Genomic DNA, 22,172 nt, shown 5'->3' with positions numbered 1-22,172 from the left:
GGGGCCTAAATGGCTCCTACGGGTGAAGAGGTTGGAGATGTTCTTCACAGCCTCAGGGATCACGGAGGACGAAGAACGAATTGCGATCATGGTGTACTCGGCAGGGGCCGAGGAGCACAAGATGTATGACTCTCTGAACATTCCGGTTGCGACGTATGCTGCAGTGAAGCAGGCGCTCCGAGATCATTTTCTGCCAATGGCGAATGTAGACTTTGATAGATTCGTCATGAGTGCGGAAAGACAGCGAGAGGAAGAGTCACTGGATCAATTCTGTGCACGACTCAGAGTTCTAGCAAGCTCCTGTAGATGGGGAAATGAAGAGGAGATGGTTCGGAACCAGTTGTTGCAGGGCTGCAGCTCTGGTAAACTGAGGAGGCAGGTATTGAGGGAACCTGGCCTGACCCTACAACAGATTCTGGACACAGGAAGGGCCTATGAGCTGGCTGACGCGAGGGGTGCAAAAATGGATGCAGCCACCCATGGGAGGAACGAAGGTGAGGCTTTTGCAATTGGCCGCACTAACCCAGGAAAGTCAAGGTGGTCATCAAGCGGAGGTGATAACCCGTGGGGGCAGAGCAATGCTCCCTCGTGCCAATATTGCGGGTACGACCTGCCACATATGGGTGACTGTCCAGCCAAATCGAGGGCCTGTGGCCGGTGTAACACCCCAGGACATTATGCCAGGGTGTGCAGGGCATCAGCACCTGTCGCCGCGTCGAGAGGGCCTGAAAGGGTTGCCAGAGGCGGCACTCGGAGAGTGGGGGGTGTGTCATCCATTGAACAAGGCGTACAGGACCTGAACATCGCCGAGGAGGAGGAGGAAGATGAAATCTTCTTCATCTCGAGCATAGCCGAAGGCCCAGGCAGGAGACGACAACCCAAGTGCACAGTTAACATTGGGGAAACACCCACACCGGTCTTGATAGACACTGGGGCGTCCGTCTGTGTGCTGGCGACGGAACACTACAATGCACTCCTGGTCCACCAGGCCTAGCAGAGTCCACAGCACGGATATACGCTTTCGGAGGACACACACCGCTTCCCATCCAAGGAGTATTCGTCGCTCCAGTCACTCACGGACAAAATAGAATAAGGGCAAGATTCTTTGTCACAGATGTGAGCCCGCATTCCCTTCTGAGTTGTGCTGCGGCTGAGGCATTGGACATTGTGCACTTCTCATTTGCAGTCTATCACACTGACTTGGAAAATCTGTTGAGTCGTTTTGAAACGATATTCCGAGGGATAGGGAAACTAAAGGCTGACCCAATACGCCTCCACATCGATGGGTCTGTGAGACCAACGGCCCTAAAACACTGCCGCGTCCCTTTCCATCTGAGGGCACTGATGGAATGCGAGCTGCAATCCCTGATAGACAAGGACATCTTTGAGAAGGTAGAGGGCCCCACCCCGTGGGTCTCCCCGATCGTGGTGGCCCCAAAGCCCAAACAACCGGGTGCGGTACGCATCTGCGTGGACATGAGGCTTCCCAACCAAGCGATCAAAAGAGAGCGCCACATAACACCCACCCTGGACGACATCATTGGGGAGCTTCAAGGGGCGAAAGTGTTCTCAAAGCTGGATTTGAGGTCTGAGTACCATCAGTTAGAGCTCCACCCCGAGTCAAGATACATCACGACGTTTACGACGCATGAGGGGTTATACCAATATAAAAGACTCAGTTTTGGTATCTCTTCCGCGGCAGAGGTTTTCCAGAACACCATCAGGGGAGCCCTGTCCGGACTCAAGGGAGTGATAAACATGTCGGACGACATTCTGGTCTTTGCCCGGTCTGAGGCTGAACACCTAAAGCGCCTGGAAAACACACTGGTGAGGCTGCGCGACCTAGGGTTGACACTGCACAAAGAGAAGTGTGAGTTCCTGAGGGACAGGCTGGAATTTTTTGGGTTCGTCTTCCACGCGAGGGGCATATCACCTGATCCCAAGAAAGTTAAGGATATCCGGGAAGCTACCCCACCAACAACACCATCTGAAATCAGAAGCTTCCTGGGTATGGTGACGTATTGTGGTTGCTTCATCCGCGATCTAGCCTCCCTTTCGGAACCCCTGAGAGCGCTAACCAGAAACGACATCACCTGGAACTGGGGGGAGAAAGAACAGAGGGCTTTCGACAACATCAAAAATGCCCTATCGGAAGAAGAAACGATGGCATACTTCAATCCGGGTCGGGAGTCCGAAATTGTCGTCGATGCCAGCCCCGTAGGACTGGGGGTGTCCTCATGCAAGCTGACAATTAAGGAACCATGAGGCCCATCGCATTTGCCAGCAAAGCGCTGACAGAGACGGAGAGACGATACTCTCAAATCGAGCGGGAAGCTCTGGCCATCTTATGGGGGTGCAAGCACTTCCGGATATATATCTTGGGAAAACCGGTCGTGGTGGTAACGGACCACATGCCTCTCATCCCGATCTTGTCCGGAACCTCATCCAAACCACCTCCTAGAATAGAGAGATGGATGTTGTCGTTAATGGAGTACAGGGTCAAACTGCTGTATCGACCAGGCCCTGACAACCCGGCAGACTACCTGTCCCGCCATCCAGGTTCAGGGAGGCCAAAAGACACAGTGGAAGGGGCAGAGGGTGTTGAAGCGATACATCTCGCGGTCGAATTGGCGCTGCCCGTTGCCCTATCCCGCCAGGAGATCGCCAAAGACTCCAACATGGATGAGACATTCGCAAGGATCAAGGTTGCTATGGCAAATGGAGAATGGCGAGAGGTCAACTCACGAAGGAGGGCTCATAAAGACCTGCAGGCCCTTTGGAAAGCGCGCCATGAGCTCTCAGTAGCCGAGGATGGCCTCCTTCTAAGGGGTCACCAGATTGTCACCCCGAGAACACTGGTTGACAAGGTTCTGCAGCTCGCACACAATGGGCACCAAGGGATGGCCAAGATGAAAGCAAGATTGAGACTCAAGGTCTGGTTCCCCGACCTGGAAAGCAGAGTGGAGGAGTTTGTGAGAAGGTGCATCCCCTGCCAAGCGGCCCAACCGGTGGAGAGGGCCCCGCCGATCCAAACCATGGAGAGAAGTGACCAGCCATGGGGGACGGTCCATGCCGACATTGGATCCACCGGCCGAGGGCTCTACTTTCTAGTGGTGACAGACCAATGGTCCCGCTATCCGGAGGTTGAACTGGTGGAGTCGACGGCGAGTGACCACACCATCATGGCGCTGGAGAAAATGTTCGCCACGCATGGATTTCCGGTGGAGATATGCTCCGACAATGGGGCGCCATTTCGGGGTCAACGTTTTGCTCAGTACTGTGAGGAGAGGGGAATACGCCATAGGAAAGTCACACCGCTCTGGCCGAGGGCAAACGGGGAGGTAGAGCGCTTCATGCGAACGCTAAACAAAGTGTTCCGCATATCAGCAGATGGAGGCGCAGACCTCCGACGCAACTTAGTGGACTTCCTTCGAGAGTACCGCTCGACCCCCCATCAGTCAACCGGGGTCGTCCCTGCCGAAGCGCTCTTTAAGCGTGTACCGAGAGGGCTCCTGCCCGAAATGGAAGGCCGCCAGCCGGGGGAGATTGAAAAGGATCACATGCGAACGGAGAGGACAGTGAGGAATGAAAAGGAGACGATCAGGAGGAAGCTCTCGGAGAGGCCGATTGCGGTGGGGGATACTGTATTGGTGCGAAACAGAAGAGCAGAAGGAAAGTTATCGTTGACCTACAAAACCCAGCCCCTGGGTGTGACACATGTGAAGGGCTTGATGGTCACAGCGGCCAACGCACATGGAACTGTCACCAGCAATGTCTCGCTTTTCAAGCAGGTGGGGTCTGCCGAAATGGATGAAGTCGACCCTCCGGCACCTGAGCCGAGCGATGAACCGCCACCGAGACCCGATGGACTGGCCGAGACTCCAAGGACACAAGAGATGCCTCCGGCCGAGGCACGCAGGTACCCGAGCCGGGCGGGGCGTAAGCCGGCGCAGAGGTTCCAAGACTTTATCATGGACCCTGCCTAGGCATATAGGTCGTGCTGGAACATTTATGTTTGAAAAATATGTTGTTAAGTTATACTGTTGATCACTGTTCGTTGTTTGGGGAAAAAGGAGGGATGTTGCTTAGTAATACGCGGTTCAACGCATGCGCGGCCCATAACGAGGCTTGCGCATGCACGTTTTGAATAAAGACGGTCCCGGCCGCCAGTTCGTGCCGGAGACCAGAGCAGCAACAAGTCTCCGGCGTGTCTCTTAGCGCGAGCGCTGTGTGTGTGCGTGTGTGCCTGCAGGTGGGGCCTGCCATCGCCCCACACCATCACACTTGGCTGACTCCCACAAGCCTCCATCTTCTCCTGTTTGTGTGCAGCTGCTGAAGAGAGAGAGATACGTTGGCAGCCATTTCCACCCCAGGCCTACAGCTCTCTCATTGGACAGTCAAGTCATGTGATCTCCAACCGTTAGCCCTAAAATGTTAGGCATCCAGGATCCCACATGCCAGATGGCTTCAACAAGATTCATGTTGGGCCTCAAACTCTGCGCCTGCTGCAATCCCTTCCCACCTGCAATGGTAAGCAACAATCCCCACTGTGCAGTCGCAGCCTTGTACCTCCCTCGAATGCTTCCCCTTCACAATCTCTACCCACATATCTGCTTGCCATAATCCTGCCCCTCTTACTCCTTCTCAAAACCTTCCTCTGCCATGGGACCCCACTAACCCTCATGCCCAATCATTTTGCAATGAAACCTCTTTCCTCACGGAACAATATGACTCAATAATCCCAAACTCTCTGTGATGATGTCTCTGAAAATGTGATCCCCAACCTCGACACTACCACTCAGGCTGCCCTCCATTCTGACTTTGCTACCTTCTCCTACCCTCGACGACTAACACACAAGGACACACCATTGGCTTCACTTCCCCCTACTGACTTAACTCTCTCTTTCTCTGAACATATCTCTATCCAGTGCCTTGCTCTCACACCCTCACTAAGGCCCTCAACCCACATCTACAGTCCAACTAGCACTCTCAATCATTTCTTCAGAGAGCTTGATCTACTGCTTAACACTCTCCCAACGGATGCCTATGCCATTATTATGAGTAACATCAACATGACCACCTTCAGGTCCTTTAATTCGAGTTGGACTTCATTGTCTCCAACCAAGCCATGGTTAGCGTACATAATCATGCAACCCAACCTCAAGTCATATCACTTGACCTCTTCTTTCTATCCCCCTCCCTTGTCTCCTCTGCGCTATCAATGCCTCACATTCGGACCAGTCAAGCAACTACTTCACTCTCTCCATTTTCCCTTCACTCGCGCTCCCACACCCCCTCAACCATGACCAAAAGACTATTTAAGCCGCACTCCGTGGCTCTTTATTATGAACAAGTCAGGTTCTTCCTCCAAACACTCACCCCTATGCTTGCACACTCAATGCACTTGCCTTTCCTGAGTTCAGCACTGCAATGGCTACTTCCTTCGGAGAGTACTGTCCAGCCGGGCTATTTCGCCCACTTCCAACGCTACCCTCAAACATGAATCGCCCCAGCCATCCAACAGCTGAGGATAATCATGCATTTTCACTTTGATGCTGGCATTAAGCTCGCTCCCCTACTCTCCTCACTGCATTATAGGACCATCTCCTTGCCCTCAACACTGATCTTGACTTTGCAAATACTCTTACTAAATTGATGTTATATGCTCTCTCTGCACAACCTTTACAAGCTGCCCAGGGCAATGCAAGACATGCTTGGCCCGCCACAAACTTCACTCCATATCCTCCTCCCTCTCCGCTGATGACTGTGTGCCCTAATCCTCTAAAATTGCTAGAATATGCACTCTGTCCATCTCTCCTAACCGTTTCGCCATCGCTTTCTCTTCCCTGCCACATTCCCTACTCAAATGACACCCATTATCTACTCTGCCAATCCAACATGTGTTCCTTCATGACCACTTTGTAGTCCAAATGATGAAAGAGCCTACTCCTGTCACCTACTCTCACCTCTTTTCCCTCTTCAATCTCCACCTCTTAGGATCTGAACATGGTCATACCATTTTAACAAAACACTAATGCTGACCAAAATAACCTCTCATTTTACAGACGTGTCCCTCTTCTTCCCCACCACTTCAAACTCCTTGAGGGAGTTGTCATGAATTACATCATATATCAACTTGGGATGAACGCAATGTGCAACCAAAACAAATCTGGAATTTATAGTAAACACTCCACAGAATCTGCTATTACCCATGTCTACAATATTCATAGCAGTGTTCTCCACTGCCAAATTCCCTCCAACTCATTCTAGTTAACCCTTCCCTGCCACCATTGATACTGTGGTACATCCCTTCATCCTTTAAACTGTGGCCTTTTCTAAGACCGCTCCTTCTCTATCTCCTTCGATCGTTTAATATATCTGTCAAGGTTAGATGAATATTTGAATGGCAGACTTTAATCGTCCCCCTTCCCTTTGCAGTATAGCTGACCAGAACTGAACTTCAACTGAACTACCTAGAGAGAAGGGAAGACATTCACTGGAGAAACAAGTCCCTACTTGTTGGTGGAACACCTGTAAAGATACAACAGACTCCAATTTATCGTGGCTCCACCTGTCTATACTGCTTGACAGTTCCCTGTGCCCACAGTGCATCAGCTTTCCTGTTGTCAACTTGCAGACGGCATGGCTCAAGTGGGTCCAGCAAGCTCCCAGATCCCAGTGACGTTCCTGAAGTCTTCTGCCAAAAAACTGGCACGTTATGTTATGTTATTTGATATTTGTATAACGCCTTCTGCCATTGTTATGGCTTCGAAGCACTGTTGTATGCATGGCCGGTTGGAAGACCGTAGTCTGTGTAAACATGGAATAAAAAGAGTATTACATTTCATGCAAATAGTAATGAGAATTAGGTAGCTTTTCAGTTACTAGCAGAGATGACTAGTTTAACACGCTATAGAAATCATGCAGAACATTATGTTCAGGCACAGAGATGACTGCTATGGCAGTGACTATGTGGCAGCTGGATCACACTCTTTGTGGGACTGCAGTATTATGTGGCTTGCAGGGCAAGAGGGGGAATGGGTATTATAAATAGTCTATCAAGCCCTAGGGCAAGTGACTCATTGAGGGATCGGCTATACTTTACAACTTTACATGCAGAACACATGCCCACTGAATGCCATGCATTCAGATGCAAATTACATGTACAATTGTCAGATATACCAATGATGCATTCAACACATGTCCTCATGTCTGTTCCACCAGGTTATTGCAGTTCAAATGTGTTACATTGGATACAAATGTGATGGCGGTGAAACATAGCCATCTCTAGAGGAAATACTGCCTTGTCCTCAATGACATCACCGACCTCTAAGACTCCCACTGCTCTAGAGAAAAGCCACTCACTACTTCCCACCTGAGACCCTGAATATCTATTTCCCTGCCTGAAGGAGTTCTGTGCACCTGATTACGGGCGAGTGGAATTCTAGTAAAGTATTATGCTCCTGTTGGCACCCTGACACCCTCCTTGGACCACCATAAGCCTAACGCTGAACCAAAATGACAAGTAATCAACATGCACACTTGGGAGTCACAACTACGACACATTGCGATGCATGTCCACCCATCTGGTGGACCCTCGAGTATACTTAGTTGACAGATCACAGTTTCACATGAGGATATGTATGAATGGCGATATATCAGCGGGAATGACAAGGTAACAGATTCCTGCAATATCGTTCTGAAACATATTGTATGAAGACCATCTCTTATTTTCAAATCATCATCTACCACATAAATGAGGATATATGGGTGAAGAGCTTGTCAGTGTAAAGCATAGCATATCATGTAATAACATCAACGTCTGTGTTGAACAGGCCCTGTCAGTTTTTATTTTTCAGCAGTCTTATGGGATTTAATGCCTCAATTGTGTACGCCAATGGATTCCTATTGTAATTTTAAAAAAGTCAAAGTGTGCTCTTGTATCTGTTCCTTCCACTTAGGTCCCGTTAAAAACAAGTACCAACAAAGGCTATCTTTTAGGCTTTTCTGTAGGTAATAGATATGCATTTGTTAGACACTGACAGCATACATTTGGGCACTTGCACAAATATGCTGCTGTTGACATGTAATGGCCAAGTCCATTATGGCAGTGCTTGGGAAATGTTTTTTTTTGGTTTCTAGCTACTTCTAGCATGTAGAAACCTCAGAGTGTGTGCTGTATATGGCCTGCCGGTGTTATTTTTAAGCAGTCTTCTGAGATTGAATGTCTCAATTGTACACGTAAATGAGTTCCTGTTGTAATTAGAATAAGACAGGTGTGTGCACCTGTTCCTTGCACCTAAAAATAAATACTAACAAAGGCAAAAACATTGGTGTTTATATAGGTATTATTTAATGTAATATAAGCGGTCTTATACACAATTACAATTGGCGGCCTCACTGCGCTTGACTGTAAGAAAAAAGGTGTGTGCTTTCATTAGTGGGACAGTGGGAAAGGCAGACGGGAAACCTGTGGTGTTGATGGGTGCATGTTAGAACTACCCGGTTCCTGAGGGTCAATCTGCTTTCTATGGGTTTGGCAGAGAGACTTGGGAGTATGGAATCCATAAGCAAGAGCCCAAGATCTGATAGACTACAGTGCTTTGGGTCTGGGTAGCTGCTGATGTGAGAAAGTGCGTCAGGGCTAACGAGGAAAGCCATTGCTTGGTTAGTGTTGCAGTGCCTGTGGTGGCTGTCTGTGGGGGTGGTGGAGGTTTTGTATATGTGGTATAAGATGGTGGGAGGCCTTAGAAGGGAGACAGTTCGTCAGGCAAATAGGGAGGAGGCCCTGCAATGAAAAACAACATGCAACCCTTCACTCCTACCACTGGCCTCTTGCATACAGGCCCCATTTCACTAGCTCGCTCTGCCCTTGTCAATCCCTTTCTCACACTCTCTCTCTCACCCCCTCTCATGCACACTCTCTCTTTCTCTCTCTCTCTCTCTCTCTCTCTCTCTCTCTCTCTCTCTCTCTCTCTCTCATTAATACATTGTATCCCATATGCAACAAAACAAGCATTTGCAAGTTGGCAGCTGAGGGGAAAGGGACAGTCTGTAAACTCTTGCTGTCAATTACCAAAAGCTGCAGCTAAGTGTTATGGGAGGGGATGCAGTCACCCATTTTGCCTTGCTTAGCATGCTGGTTGACAGGCTGAGAAATGCCTCAAAGCTCACTCTACCATTCCCGGGTGCTGTGTTCAGTGGCCTGCTAGGAAATGTACCCATCAGGGCATGGCAAGAAGGCGTTTGTTAGGCATTTGTCGGGTAATGGTATTGGTCGGGGCAGGGGATAGAATATCAGCTCATTTAACCCATAGGTCTACCTTGCTGTCTCCCTCAAGCCCCAAGCTCTTCTCACACCGTCTAAAATGAAAAATCCCCCCTACACCTCCACCAACAGACACAAACTCACCATATTTCGACGTGGCACCAGGCCTTCAGTATCAGAGTGATGCTGCAACACTGTAGGGGATTCTTCATGATGAAACGCAGAGCAGAAAAGGGGGGAGTTGAGGTGTGGGGAAGAAGGTGCAACGGCAGAGGGTGGTGAAGAGCATTGTTTTGGCATTAAGAGAAAGGGGGTAATGGGATTGGGGATATGATGGACTTTCCAATAAGACTGCAATTTCGAGTTTGCAGATGCGTAGGGTTTAATGACAGCCCACCACACAAAAGGAATGGCCAAGTTAGACATCTCATTTGAAATACATTGTTCTTATGGCAAGACACACTGGTGAATGAAAAGCCTTCCTTAAAACTTGAGTGCTGCTAAATGTGCCTAGCAAATCCAAATAATGGTATTCCTGCAGTTGACACAAGGAATATGTGAAGATGGGAAAGGCACATTGTTGGCTGAGAGACAAAAAGTGGCATTGTTCATTTAAACTGCCACACATGAAAGTGCTATGCACCCTGAAAATTACGCAACACATGGAACATTATAATCTGTAAAATCCCCATTGTGAAGGACAAAACGAACAGTAGCCTTTCACTTTCAGTTTGCCACATTAATACAAATTGATGTGCAAAGCACGAAGAAAGACACTGATTCAAAAGAGCCTTGCATGTACTTAGAAGGCTAAGAAAAAATAAAGAAATTGATGGTAGATGAAAAGAAGGGTTTTCTAACACTGAAACTGCAATATCCAGAGGCACGTGCATATCACAAAAAGGAAAAATGTTGCTAAGAATGAATCTATTAAGATGATTAGATGAACAGCGATGTGTAAACGTGTTGAAAATAATAGGAAGGCCTCATGTCTAAAGAAATATATTGTGACAGGCGAAGTAGAGAATTCTGGGCAGTGGGGATGACTTCAACACAGAGATGCAAAGTGCCTTCCCACATTGCAGGTCTGCTTGGCTCCTTATCTGGAAGGGAGATCTCTTTGAAGCCTCTTAGGCTACTCACACCCTTTTATACACACTCACAAAGCAGTGTCACTTGCACTCACTACCAATACCTCGCCTTCTCCAAAAACCATTTCCAGAGTCCACTCCACCGTCCTTCATCTTGTGGATCTTTTGTGCTGCCACCTTCTCCTACTCTGACCTCACCCGAACAATTCACAACTTCCTGTTTCCTGTCTCTTTTAACCACCTCCCTATCTTATGGTTGATCCATTGTCCCTGGCCAATCTGGTCCTGTCTTGACAACCTGGGTGGTGCTGAATACATCAAAGCTTTCATATAGTGTATTGAGCCATGTCGCCTTTCTCCACACAGGGCCAAGCGGGGCCAACGCAGAACAGCAAGGGTGGTGCAGAGTTCAAGTTCGGGTTAGGTGCGTCTGGTCTGGCCATCACTAAGGTAAGGTGCAGGTGCAGGAGGAGGTGCAGGAGGCGTGTTGTAGCCTGTAGACCGACAAGAGAACCATTGATGGGCTCCCCACTAATGGTCTAATGAAAGATCTTTGTCAATGTGGATCAAGATTAATTTACCTCTTTGAATCTTGTATTATTTAGCATGTATACAGTTTGAGTTGTGTCTCGTATATAGTGTATGTTTTACGTTTCCATATTTGTGTTTACTGTGGACTACATTTAGACCCTGACAAATTTTCTTTGATTTTTTTTTCAGTTTTGTAAGGAAAGAAACATGTTGGTGAATGAGGTTATGCGTAAGAATGGAAGTGAGTGACTTCAGATTGTATGAATGTAGTGTGTGATTGTGCCACTTTACCTGAGTTTTGCACAGCATTTGACACTTTAGATGTGTTATCCATCTCTTTTTACTTTGGGACCCACCCCCCTCGTAACCCTATTTGTTTTACCTGACGTACTGACAGACACACCATCTTGTAATGACTTTTTACTGTTCATGTATACTATGAGTTCATTGATTAGTTTGTCTGGTCACCTTACATACTTATATATTTTTTGTGTATTTTATTCAGATAGTGTTTAAATCAAATATTTTTTACTATTTTGCATTATGTTTGCTGGTGTTTTTGAGGTGTTGTTGGCCTCTGCTCCTTTAGGTCTGCGGTCAGGCACATAGCCCCTGCTCTAGGTATCTTTTGCCCCCCTGACATAGTATTGTGCTTATCAAGGTGTTTAAAACCTTCTTTGAGGGATTGTCAGGTTTGGGCATGCATTGTCCCTTGCACCTCCCTTTGTTTTCTTTTGCATCACTAAGGTAAATCACTCTCTTTGAAGTGGGATTTGGTCTTCTGTGCTGGGTGGTGTAGGGGAGCCACACCAGTGTCCTGAATGGGTGCGCTGTGGCTGGTGTGCAGGGCACAGCACTGGTAGCAGCAACACCGGAGCTCTAGCTCCTTGTTATGTTGTTTGATTTCCTCTGGCAGTGTCTGTATGCTGCTCACACGGGACTCAAAGCCAGTGCACAGGGCCTCCAGTTTGCTCGCTGATAATGCTCCCTCTCAGGCAGGGATTCAAAATGTCTTTGTGTGGGGAGCTGATTAATTTCTATATTGTAATACTCTTCTCCCATGTCTGAACAGTTTCTGGAAAGAAAAGGAAAACTGTGGGTAGCATTTTGAGTCATAGGCATTAAGTGATTTAAATGGCTACTGTACATAAACAAACTGAGGAGGGGGGCAAGAATTGGGACCCTTGCAACTACTACTGCCCCCCTCTTGGGACTGGCTCTGGATTCCTCCCTGATAGGCCTCCCACCCAGGCTGAGAGGGGTTCCCATTCACTCTTGACAGTTCAGGGTACTTTCCTTGTCACAGTTCAGACTCCATATGAGTTTCTGGAGATTATATATTCAATGTTGATCCCTGTAATGCAGTAAGGACTCAAGGTCGTCTCCTGTCGGCATATGGGATATCTTTTCAATGACTGCCCAAGCCAAGTCATTGGGTTCAAGTTTGTCTCTTGGAAAATGTTTAACCGGGTGGCATTCATGTTTCAGTGGCTAGCCCAGAGCTCCAGACTGCTCATCAATCAGGTAAGAGATGTTGCCCTATTATAATTTGCCCCTAGGATCCCATCGCTAATTATTTTTTTACCCACTCCATTTTGCTCCTATTCACCAAAAGCAAATGTATGGGCCATTGTATAAACTCTTTTACCTTGATTAAGTGTGGCCTGACTGTATTAACTGTTTGCCATAGATCGATTATTGCCCCACTCATCCACCACAGGCCTATGATTTTCCGCACCAAAATATTAGTGGGTCATCATGAAGCGCACATCCTTAGCCCTACCACACTACACACATCAGCAGCTAACTCAGATTGTGCTGTAATTGTATCAAATCCTAGCCTTTCCCATCTGCATTAACATACTCATAGGTTTCACTGCCAAACACATACAATCAGAGTGTCAGACAGGAACTGGTTATTTCTGACCTGAATATGTCAAAACCACAGGTTTCACATCTGTTTTCACCTCTATTTCACTAACAACCCCACTGCCTCTTTTCTAACAGGTCCCCCTGGAGCAAAGCCAACAAAATGGAAGACCACTTTAATGACCTACTTACTTTGCTTTCCTATATAGGATCAGTGTTCTGTGATTCATGGTTTTGCTGCCCTGGTGGTCCTCCTGATGTACTTTAGATCACATGGTCATGTAAATAAGTACACACCTCCAACTCTTTCTTAATTGCAATTTGCAAATACATTTTGTGTCCAAACGGTTTTCAGGACCAAATCTATTTTGTTAGTGCATTTTGTTAATGGACAAGCAAAACAGTCCTCACATGTTATGTTTCATAGTGGGATCTGATTTATTTGAGGATTTGTATGCCCCAACATGTAGACCAATCTGTCCCCCCAATGTGTGCTCCTTTTGAAGGCACATCTATGTTTTGAGATATTCTTCTCTTCAACATTCTGAATGGGCCAAAATGTATTCATTGTTTAATTGATTGTGTTGGCTGCGGGTGAGTAGTTGAGATCACAGGTGAGGACATCACCCTGTTGCTCTTTCGCTAGCTGGATTAAGGTATTGCTGTGGGTGATTTTTAGTGCTCATTTCCTTGATTTCTTAAGCATGAGCTGAGGCTACAGTGGCCACTTCTGCTAAGTCTCTTCTGTAGATCCTATGCTTGCCGATTATATTTTTCTATAGTTGAGCTGTTGGGCCTGTACCCCAAAAAGTAAATGATCAAGTAAGGCCTTTGGGTGAAAACTGCCATAAATTAAAAGCGATTTATGTTTGGTAAGCTTTTTAAACACAGTCTTTATCTAGATCTCAAATTGCATCTTTCTTTGGATGTAGGAGTAGGAGTAAATAAACCTGAGAAATGTATGATTATTTTTTTTAACTTTTTTTTAAATTTGATTTAAAAAATGTTTACACATTTTCTTTTACAAATTATTTGAATATGTTCCTTAGTCCTGCTCCTCCATTTATCCTTGTTTAGTTCATTTTAAGTTTGTTTTCAATTAATCTTCTTTCTGGTTTAGGGCTTTCCAAAGTCAATATGTTGTAAAAATTGCGACACTGCGATTATTTCTTTTGTGCGTTCCCCCTCCATTAAGCTTTTCGACCATACTTTTTCTTCGTAGATGGAAAATCCTTCAAATAAATGCAACATGTGTGTAGTACTTAGTTCGGTCAAGCCCATGCAGTTCAAGAGTAGATGTCTTAGTGTTTCTTTAAACACTTTATCCTGGCAGAAACGGCAGTTGTTGGACGATGATATTCCTCTGGTAAATTTTATCTCATTAGTTGGCAAAATGTTGAGACAAGGCCTCATGAATGTTTGCCGGTTTTGTCTGTATATCATCAGTTCGTTCCTTGATACTATGCTTTGTAGGGACAGAATACATAATTCCCTTCTTATTAAAGACATCGCCGTAGAAGGAGGAAGGTTCAATATCTGTCTCTAGAAGTGAATTCCCAGCTTTATCCCTAAAGTTCCCGGGATGTAGAGGCAAGCCTCTGCCCCGTATGTTACGGATGGGATCACTTTAGATCGATAAAATTGTATAATCGGTTTGAGTCAATACCGGCAGAATTTCCTTTCAAGGATCTTAGCTTGGGATGTTAGGTTCTTCATTCTTTCCCAAATATAGAGCTGCATACATGTTTCAGTTTGGTTATTGCTCAAGATCACTCCCAGGTATTTGAACTCTAATACTGTTTAAATCTTTTCGTCTTCCAGCTTCCAACTAAACGAGATGTTAGGAGTACTAGTTTTTTGTAGCGTCATGATTTTCGTCTTGCTTTTATTAATTTCTAAGTCGTTTTCTGCAATGTCTCTGCTCAGATTGTCCAGTTGTCTTTGTAATCCTATCAGTGTTTGGTCCAATAAAATTAGATCGTCCGCATACAGTAGACGAGACACTGTAGACCCGCCCCTTTTTGGAGGATAAGATCTAAGGTCAAGTTCAGAATCTTTGAAATCCGACAAATATGCATTGAATAACGTGGGGGCCATTGGTCAACCCTGCTTCACCCATCTTGCTGTTTCAATAGGGGTTGACAGGGTGCCTTGTTGATTCAAACGTATAGTTAAAGACGTCTCTGTGTAGAGTGCTTGAATTTGCTCCAGTATGTTATCAGGGCAGTTTTTGGTTTCCAGTTTTTTCCAGAGGCGCTCCCTATTGATTTGGTCAAAGGCTTGAACCAGGTCAATGAAGGCCATATATATGCCCAGTTTCCCTTCTTTCGTTCTGCTTTTCTGAATGTTTATCAACAGTATATTGGCCAAGGTTCGCGCATTCCTTACAAAGCCCGATTGAAAGGGATCCATAAGTGTGTTTTCCATTGCTCAATTCTGAAACATCTCCAATAAAGTTGAACCATATACTTTCCCAATAACATCTAACAATGCTATGGGTCTGTAGTTCTTTGGATTTTGCCTCAGTCCATTCTTGTAAAGTGGGACTATTATAGCCTTTTTCCAGGATTTTGGGATCGACTTTGTTTCCATAATTGTATCAAATACTTTGCTAATAAATAGTGCCCAGTTTTGTGGAGATTCCTTTAAATGGGCGTTAGTCAGGCCATCTGGTCCCGGTGCTCTATAAGTATTCAGCCGTTTAATTCTTGTTATGATTGAAGATGTGGCATTGGGAAAAACCCATTTCGTTTCATTCTGCCAGTTGAGATCTTCGTCTGTTTATTTGGATTTTTATAAAGGTTTGTGAAGTGATCAATCCACTTGCCTTCTCCTACACTGTTATGAATTACATTTCGAGGAGTGTTCGTTGTTGATTTAATAAGCGACCAAAAATCCCTGGAGTTACGGCCGTTCATTAAACTCAGCATCAGTTCTGCGTCTGCTTGCAGCATTGCAGCTCTGCGTGAGCTCAGCCAGTTTTTATACTGTTTTTTGGCTTTCCGTGCTACCTCCTTGTCTTTTTTGTCCTTAGTCTTTTTTGCCACTCTTTGCGCTTTTCTTAGCTTTTTTCGTTCAGCGACCAAAAGCTTATCATAATTATGAATATGTTCACTTCCCTTAGTTGTTGAGGCATTAGCTTTTTGTTTATAGACGTTTAAGCATTGTTCGTAATCAACTTCTTTCCTTTCTATGTATTTTTTTGGTAAGCGCCATTATATCTTCTGGTTTTACTTTTAGTCTTATTCTTCCGCTTGCTTCTTCGATCTCGTATTCATGAATTCCTTTATTTCATGTTTGGATTTCCATTAGAATTCAAGCAGATTATGGTCGCTGTTCTCAGTACGTTTAACTTGAAAGTTAGTGATGTGAGTTAAAAGCTCTGGGCTGACAAAAATATGATCTAAGGTAGCTGCAGAAAGGTAACATCTTCCTCTATCAAGAAATGTATATTTTGTAGGGATCTTACCTTCATTAATTTGTCCCATTTAACTCCTCATTTTTTTGCCGGAGTTTTTGATGATCGATTTTGGTTAGATCGTTGCAGTTTTGGATATTCCAAGTTCAGGTCTCCACATATAATCAAGTGACTGAGTTGATGCTCTTTGTCGATTTTTTCAAAGATGTTGTTTATTTGTTTTAGAAACTGATCATCGTTTATTGCTAGGGGATTCCAGTATGTATTAATTATTATTATGTCCTCAGGCTTCAAGGCCAAAAGTTTCCGTTTTTTTCTTTCCCATTTCGGTAGTAGCACTTGAAAGTATAAAGATGATTCTGATATTTTTATCACTTGTAGGTCTTTATTTGAGCGTAGCATTGTCAAGAGACCTGATGAAGGTCTACCTGAAGGCCCTTTAGCTGCTGGGGAAATATATGTTTCATAACCGTCCATTGTTGGAGGATCTCTTATCCATGTCTCTTGAAGACAGAGAACATCAAAGTCTCCTAGGTGTACATCGCTTTGCTTTAGCAAGTGAGAAAAAACGCAGGTGTTCCAGGAAGCGAACTTCAAAGAGACGATCTTCTCCTTTGTTTCCTTGTTTAGCGCGTCTTCTGGTCCTTTGGTCTTGATTTACTAACTTGAGTCACTCTGATTTAGAACTTTGGAAATCCACCTCCATTTTCTACCCTCTTTAAGATCTATCTAATCTATGATTATTAATCCATTCAAAAAGTTGAGAAGAGATTTGCCTGTCTGTTTCCAAAACAGATACCATCATCAATGTATCTTCTCCAGATCATAGTGTGTCTGGAGAAGGGATTTTCCTCAGTGAAGATGTATTCTGCTTCAAACTTCTCAGCAGAATGTGTTTCCAGACTTAGAAGGATGGCAGCTAGCACTGCCATTCCAGAAATGTACATATAAAATCGGCCATTATTTAAGAAGAATACTTTTATTAGTGTTTTTCTGATAATTGGAGTATGTGACTAATTGGAACTTTCCTATATTTAAGCCTATTTTCCAGATAATGCATACTAGCCAACAGTGTTTTGTGAGGGGGTCAGAAATGAGGAGTGGACACAAACTTTGATGTTTTCAACATTAAACATCTTTATTAACTTAAAGGGCTTGGATAAAGGCCTTTCTGTGTCTATCCTAAAGAAAATTTCCCTACCTAGGAAACTAAAACTAAAGACAAGTCTGTGTCTCGTCGTCAGAATTACGCAAACAGTCCTTGTGTCCAAAACATATCTGTCCCTCACACTCAAATAAACAATCAAAAGGTACAAGGTAAATGTTTCTGATTTGGGCTTAGCAAAAAGTGTATAGAAAATCAAAATATGAAAAATCAACAAATAATCCTTGAATCCAGGAGGGGGTTCCCTTCCCCTGGAATAGTTCAGGTGGTGTACTGAAATAATTCCTTTCAAAGCCTGAGTCTGTACAAGTAATGGAAATGTCTCTTTCATAGAATACTTTGTTCAGGATTCTTCAAACAATAACTCCTCAGAAGTAGCCAAATGGTCTTTTCACACAACATTGGAGGATAGCAAAAGAAGTCTCTTCATCTATAAAGGATGACAACATTTCTATTTCACAAAACTGTTTCACAGATAATAATGCCTTTTTTACACAACTGTTCCAAAAGTGGTTTCCTGGTATACTCGAGAGCCAGGAATATATCAATGTATTCTTTAGATCCCCTGTTGTACTCTCATATCAGGTATCGTTCACTATGGGCCTCATTACGAGGTCAGCAGTAGAACCCACCGGTAGGCTGGGGGCCACCATCGACCCAGTAACACTGTTTCCACAGCCTGATATCCCAGTGCCACCGGGATATCATGAGCGGTGGCGGAATGGTAAATCCCAAGTGGGGTCACTGAAGCACCGGCATCATTGCTAACGGTACTGGTGCTTCCGTGAAAACACTGCCGGTAGGGGCCTGCACTCCCGCCAAGTCAGGCCTGCTGGGCGTTCCGTGCCCCTGTCGGCAGACTCATAGTTTGACATTCCAGAAAGGGTGCTACCGGCACCCTTATTTCCGGACCGACAAACTTGTAATGATGCCCTATGCCTCTTCCTTTCATATGTTTTATTGATTACCTGCTATACCCCCTCTTCTGGATATTGCAGATTCCCCAGTGTACTCTCCTGCCAGGTATTTTTCTACAAAAGGTCTCACTGCCTGATGTGCTTCTTTCACCAGGACTTCCTACAATGTTCACTTTCTTTCCTAGTTTAACACAGTTGTACTCTTTCACTGTTTGTACCTTATTGACCTCGGATACTACTACTTGTTCCAACTCACCCCATATCGACATCTCATATATAGAGACTTCTTCAAGATCTGTTTGTCAATCTTTTCATTAATATTTCTTTGCTTGTGGCAATGCTTGTTCCAATTTTCCGCAAATGACATTTCATATAAGGAGAAATCTTGCCTTTCAATTTTACTTGGCCGGTATTCAAAAGAATTATTCAGTTGCTCATATGCTTGTATCTTTGCCAGCATGTCCTAGGATTCCCAACTCCTTTGGGCCGACTCACCGGTGTTTGTTGGCGTTTCCAGATCGTGGCATGTGGCTGCAGTGAAGTTCTATCCTTGGGAAGGCTTCCCCTACTTCCCATTTGGTTCCCGTGTCGGCTTTACAGTCACTTGCCGATGGAACCGATGAAGCACCACAGGGCCACGTTTCCAAAGAGCCTTTCAACTGCTTTCTACTGTCCAATGGTCCCTCCGAGGCATCCGCTGCACTCTCACAGGTTTCTCATCTCTCGGTCAAAGTGAACTCCCAGGTTGCTGCCTGTGAGCATCTGGCTCTCCCAGCAGAGCTCGACTCAGTAAATGTGCTTCTGCTATTGGTTCCGCTCACCGCTTCACCTACTCTACTGCTCTCTTCTCATCTACACAATTGAAAGTGTTCATTAGGTTTAAATGCCCGGTGCAGCTGATTGTTAGCATGACAACTTTTGACTTGATATTTCCTTCATTCCACATTGACTCTTTCCTCCTCTTCCTCATCTCAGTACTTGAGGCTTTATTGGAGTTGGAGTCCATGGGAGCTTTAAACCTTTTTAAGCTATAGTGCTGTAAATCCTTGTTTAAATTAAAAAACATCAGAGACAGAAGATGTTATGTGAGTGTTATGTACATGTGAAGTGTGAATGGTACTCTGCCTAGGATGTCTAGCAAGAAGGGGTTTTAGGGTTCAGCAACTGGAGGGCTTAGTATAATGACAACATGCCATCAAGGATTTAGGAATGATGGGGTCTTCTTCACATGGAAGGGAAAAATACTGAATCTCTCCTGATGAAGTCACTGCTGTGTTCCCCTGGTCACATGGGAGGAGCTCTCAGGCTGGGGATCAGGAGTGGTATGCTTATGTACGAAGCATCAATTTGTAATGCTACCAATAATAGTTTTTCAAAATTGTAAGTGTGTTGAGCTAAGCGGTTCAGCATGTCTGTGGAGGTTTCCCTTAAGATATCATTCATGGCACATTATTTCCTAAGAAAAAGTTAACAAACTGGGGCACGGGCTCAAGTAGAGAACCAATTCCTGTGTCAATGGTCTCCCTGCTGCCAGGGTGACTCCCTTGTGGATTTTAGGAAGTGCACAGATTATGGGGATATATGGGAATTTAGGTAGAAGATACTGTTCCTCTGTGGCTACACATGGTCTTCTCCTACTGCCTCTCATTGATGTATCTACTAATAGTTTAAATGGTTTGGTGGAATCCCTTGTAACTTGTTCATAACGTTAGCTACTGAATAACAGAGCATTAGCAATCGTGTCGTAATCCGAGGTGTCCTTAATCACTGTTGCTCCCCCCTTGACCACAAGCTGTAAGGCAATAGATCTTTTGTTTTGAGAATGTGTATTGAATGATATTCCACTTTGGGAGAGATTGGGGAACATCCTAATTGGTTTGCTCTCAACAGAAGCCAATTATTTAATTAGTGACTTTGGTGATTTTGATTTTCAAAAGTAATTGATTCAGGAGTGACTGCACTGGTGCAGGGTTACATGTGTAAGGACCATGCAAGCCTGTTGCATCGACTAGCTGTGAGTTGGTTCTGTTCCCAAACTTTTGTCATGCATAAATAATCCTCATCAGTTTTGTTAACTCTATTCTGGTCTGAAACCCATCATGGTTTCCAATAGGTACAACCCCCAACCCTTTGTACACAACTGATGTATCTGCTGTAAATAGACTTTACAAGGACACGTTTATTACTAAAAATGTTATTATTTTTTACTCGACTGACTTATTGTTATTTATGTGGATACCGTCTGCTGTTGCCTCTACCTCTACCTTTTTACTTTTTGTAAAGAAGCAACCGTGTCTCGCTTGTTTTCCTGAAGGTGTATGGAAGTGCCACATCCAAAACCATGTTGTCTGTTGGGGCCAGAGCATGTAAATGGTTTGTTCTGTTCTTCACATTTTGCGCTAGGGAAGTTCAAACTAGTTTCACCATCCAATGAGTCTTTCTTCTCTTCTCTCTCTCTCTCTCTCTCTCTACTTGTGGTGTTCGCCAGGGGTCTAACCTTTCTCCCTAGCTTTTCAACCACTACCTGGCACCTCTTGCCCACCGCGTCGCTACATTTTGCTCTAACTTTCAGTGTTATGCGGATAACACCCAGCACTCTTTCAGGCTTCCCTCAGCCACTTCTGCTCCTTCTCTCATACCAGACTGTCTGGCCGCAATTCACAAATGATGTGCTGCCAACGATCTCTGCCTTAATGTCAGTAAGACTGAGATCCTCCTCTTTGGGACACCTGCTCCCTCATTTACCCTGTCTCTCTGGCTGCCCACCCTGGACCTTCTTCCTGCTCCTTCCTGTGAGGCTAAGAATCTTGGTGTCATCTTCGTCTCCACCCTCTCCTTCTCTCCTCACATCTCCAGCATCTCTAAGAAATCACACTATCAGCTGCACCACCTCCTCATAGGTGCCTTTTCTCGCTTTATTTATTTATTTTATTTATTTATTACATTTGTTACTCGCCCAGACCCATGGGTATCACTGCGAAAATTCAATAAATTGAGGCATTTTTATACAGTGTTAGTTACCATCACACAGAACAAATTTAACTACAATACAAATAAAACATATGATCACATTTCTTATACTCAATTCAGTTGGTCAAGGTAGAAGGTCACATGTTATTTGAAAACTTGTTAATAGAGGCGAGCCCAAGGGGAGCATGAAGGACATGGGCTACGTTTGCTGTTTAGATTCAGGGAGTGCGTTGACCCAAAGCATTCAGTTAGGTTAATATTTGTTAAATAACCAAGTTTTCAGAGCTTTTTTGAATCTTAGTAGGGAGTCCTCATTTTTGATACTAAAGGGTAGTGCGTTCAGTGCGATGGGGCTAGGATTTTGAAGCTACCTCCTCCTGCTCTCCTATATTTGTATTGGGGAACTTCCAAGAGGGCCAGTTTATTGGATCTCAAAGTCCTGCAGGAGGTTTTTTTCTGTGATTGAGGTAGCTAGGCGCTTTATTGGTGATGCATTTATAGATGGTGCTGAGTGTTTTGCAGATAATTCTAGCTTCAATTGGCAGCCAGTGGTTTTCTCTTCTGATGCTAGATATATGTTCTGATTTCTTTAAGCCTAAAGCCGCTCTAAGGGCTTTGTTCTGTAGTAGTTGTATTTTATTTAAGTTGGTTTTGGAGGTTGCTAGGAAGAGGATGTTACAATAATCCAGTTTTGTTAAGATCAGCGCTCTGGCCAGAGTGATGCAGTTTGTGGGGGTGAGGAATTGGCGGATGAGTGCAATAGGTTTTGCTGTGTAGGCTGTGGAGGAGGAAAGGGCTGCTATTTGTTTGTGCATAGTGAGGTTGGCATCTATATATACCCCAAGGGCTTTAACTTGTTTTGAGTACTGGGATCTGTTTACCGCCAATGTTGATGTGAGAGTAGTTAGCATGGAGGGTTAGCATGGAGGGTGCTTATTCTTTT

General features: G+C 44.9%; 1 protein-coding gene across 7 annotated transcripts in view; it reads right to left on the bottom strand.

Moving 5' to 3' along the window:
* Window positions 1-22,172, bottom strand: part of NRG1 (neuregulin 1) — a 2,309,699-nt gene that overhangs the window by 1,037,392 nt on the left and 1,250,135 nt on the right. The window lies entirely within an intron of this gene.

The sequence above is a fragment of the Ambystoma mexicanum genome, chromosome 6p (genome assembly GCF_040938575.1).
Source record: "Ambystoma mexicanum isolate Mex_15411 chromosome 6p, UKY_AmexF1_1, whole genome shotgun sequence".
Lineage (NCBI taxonomy): Eukaryota > Metazoa > Chordata > Amphibia > Caudata > Ambystomatidae > Ambystoma > Ambystoma mexicanum.
This window is presented reverse-complemented; position numbering and strand designations above follow the sequence as displayed.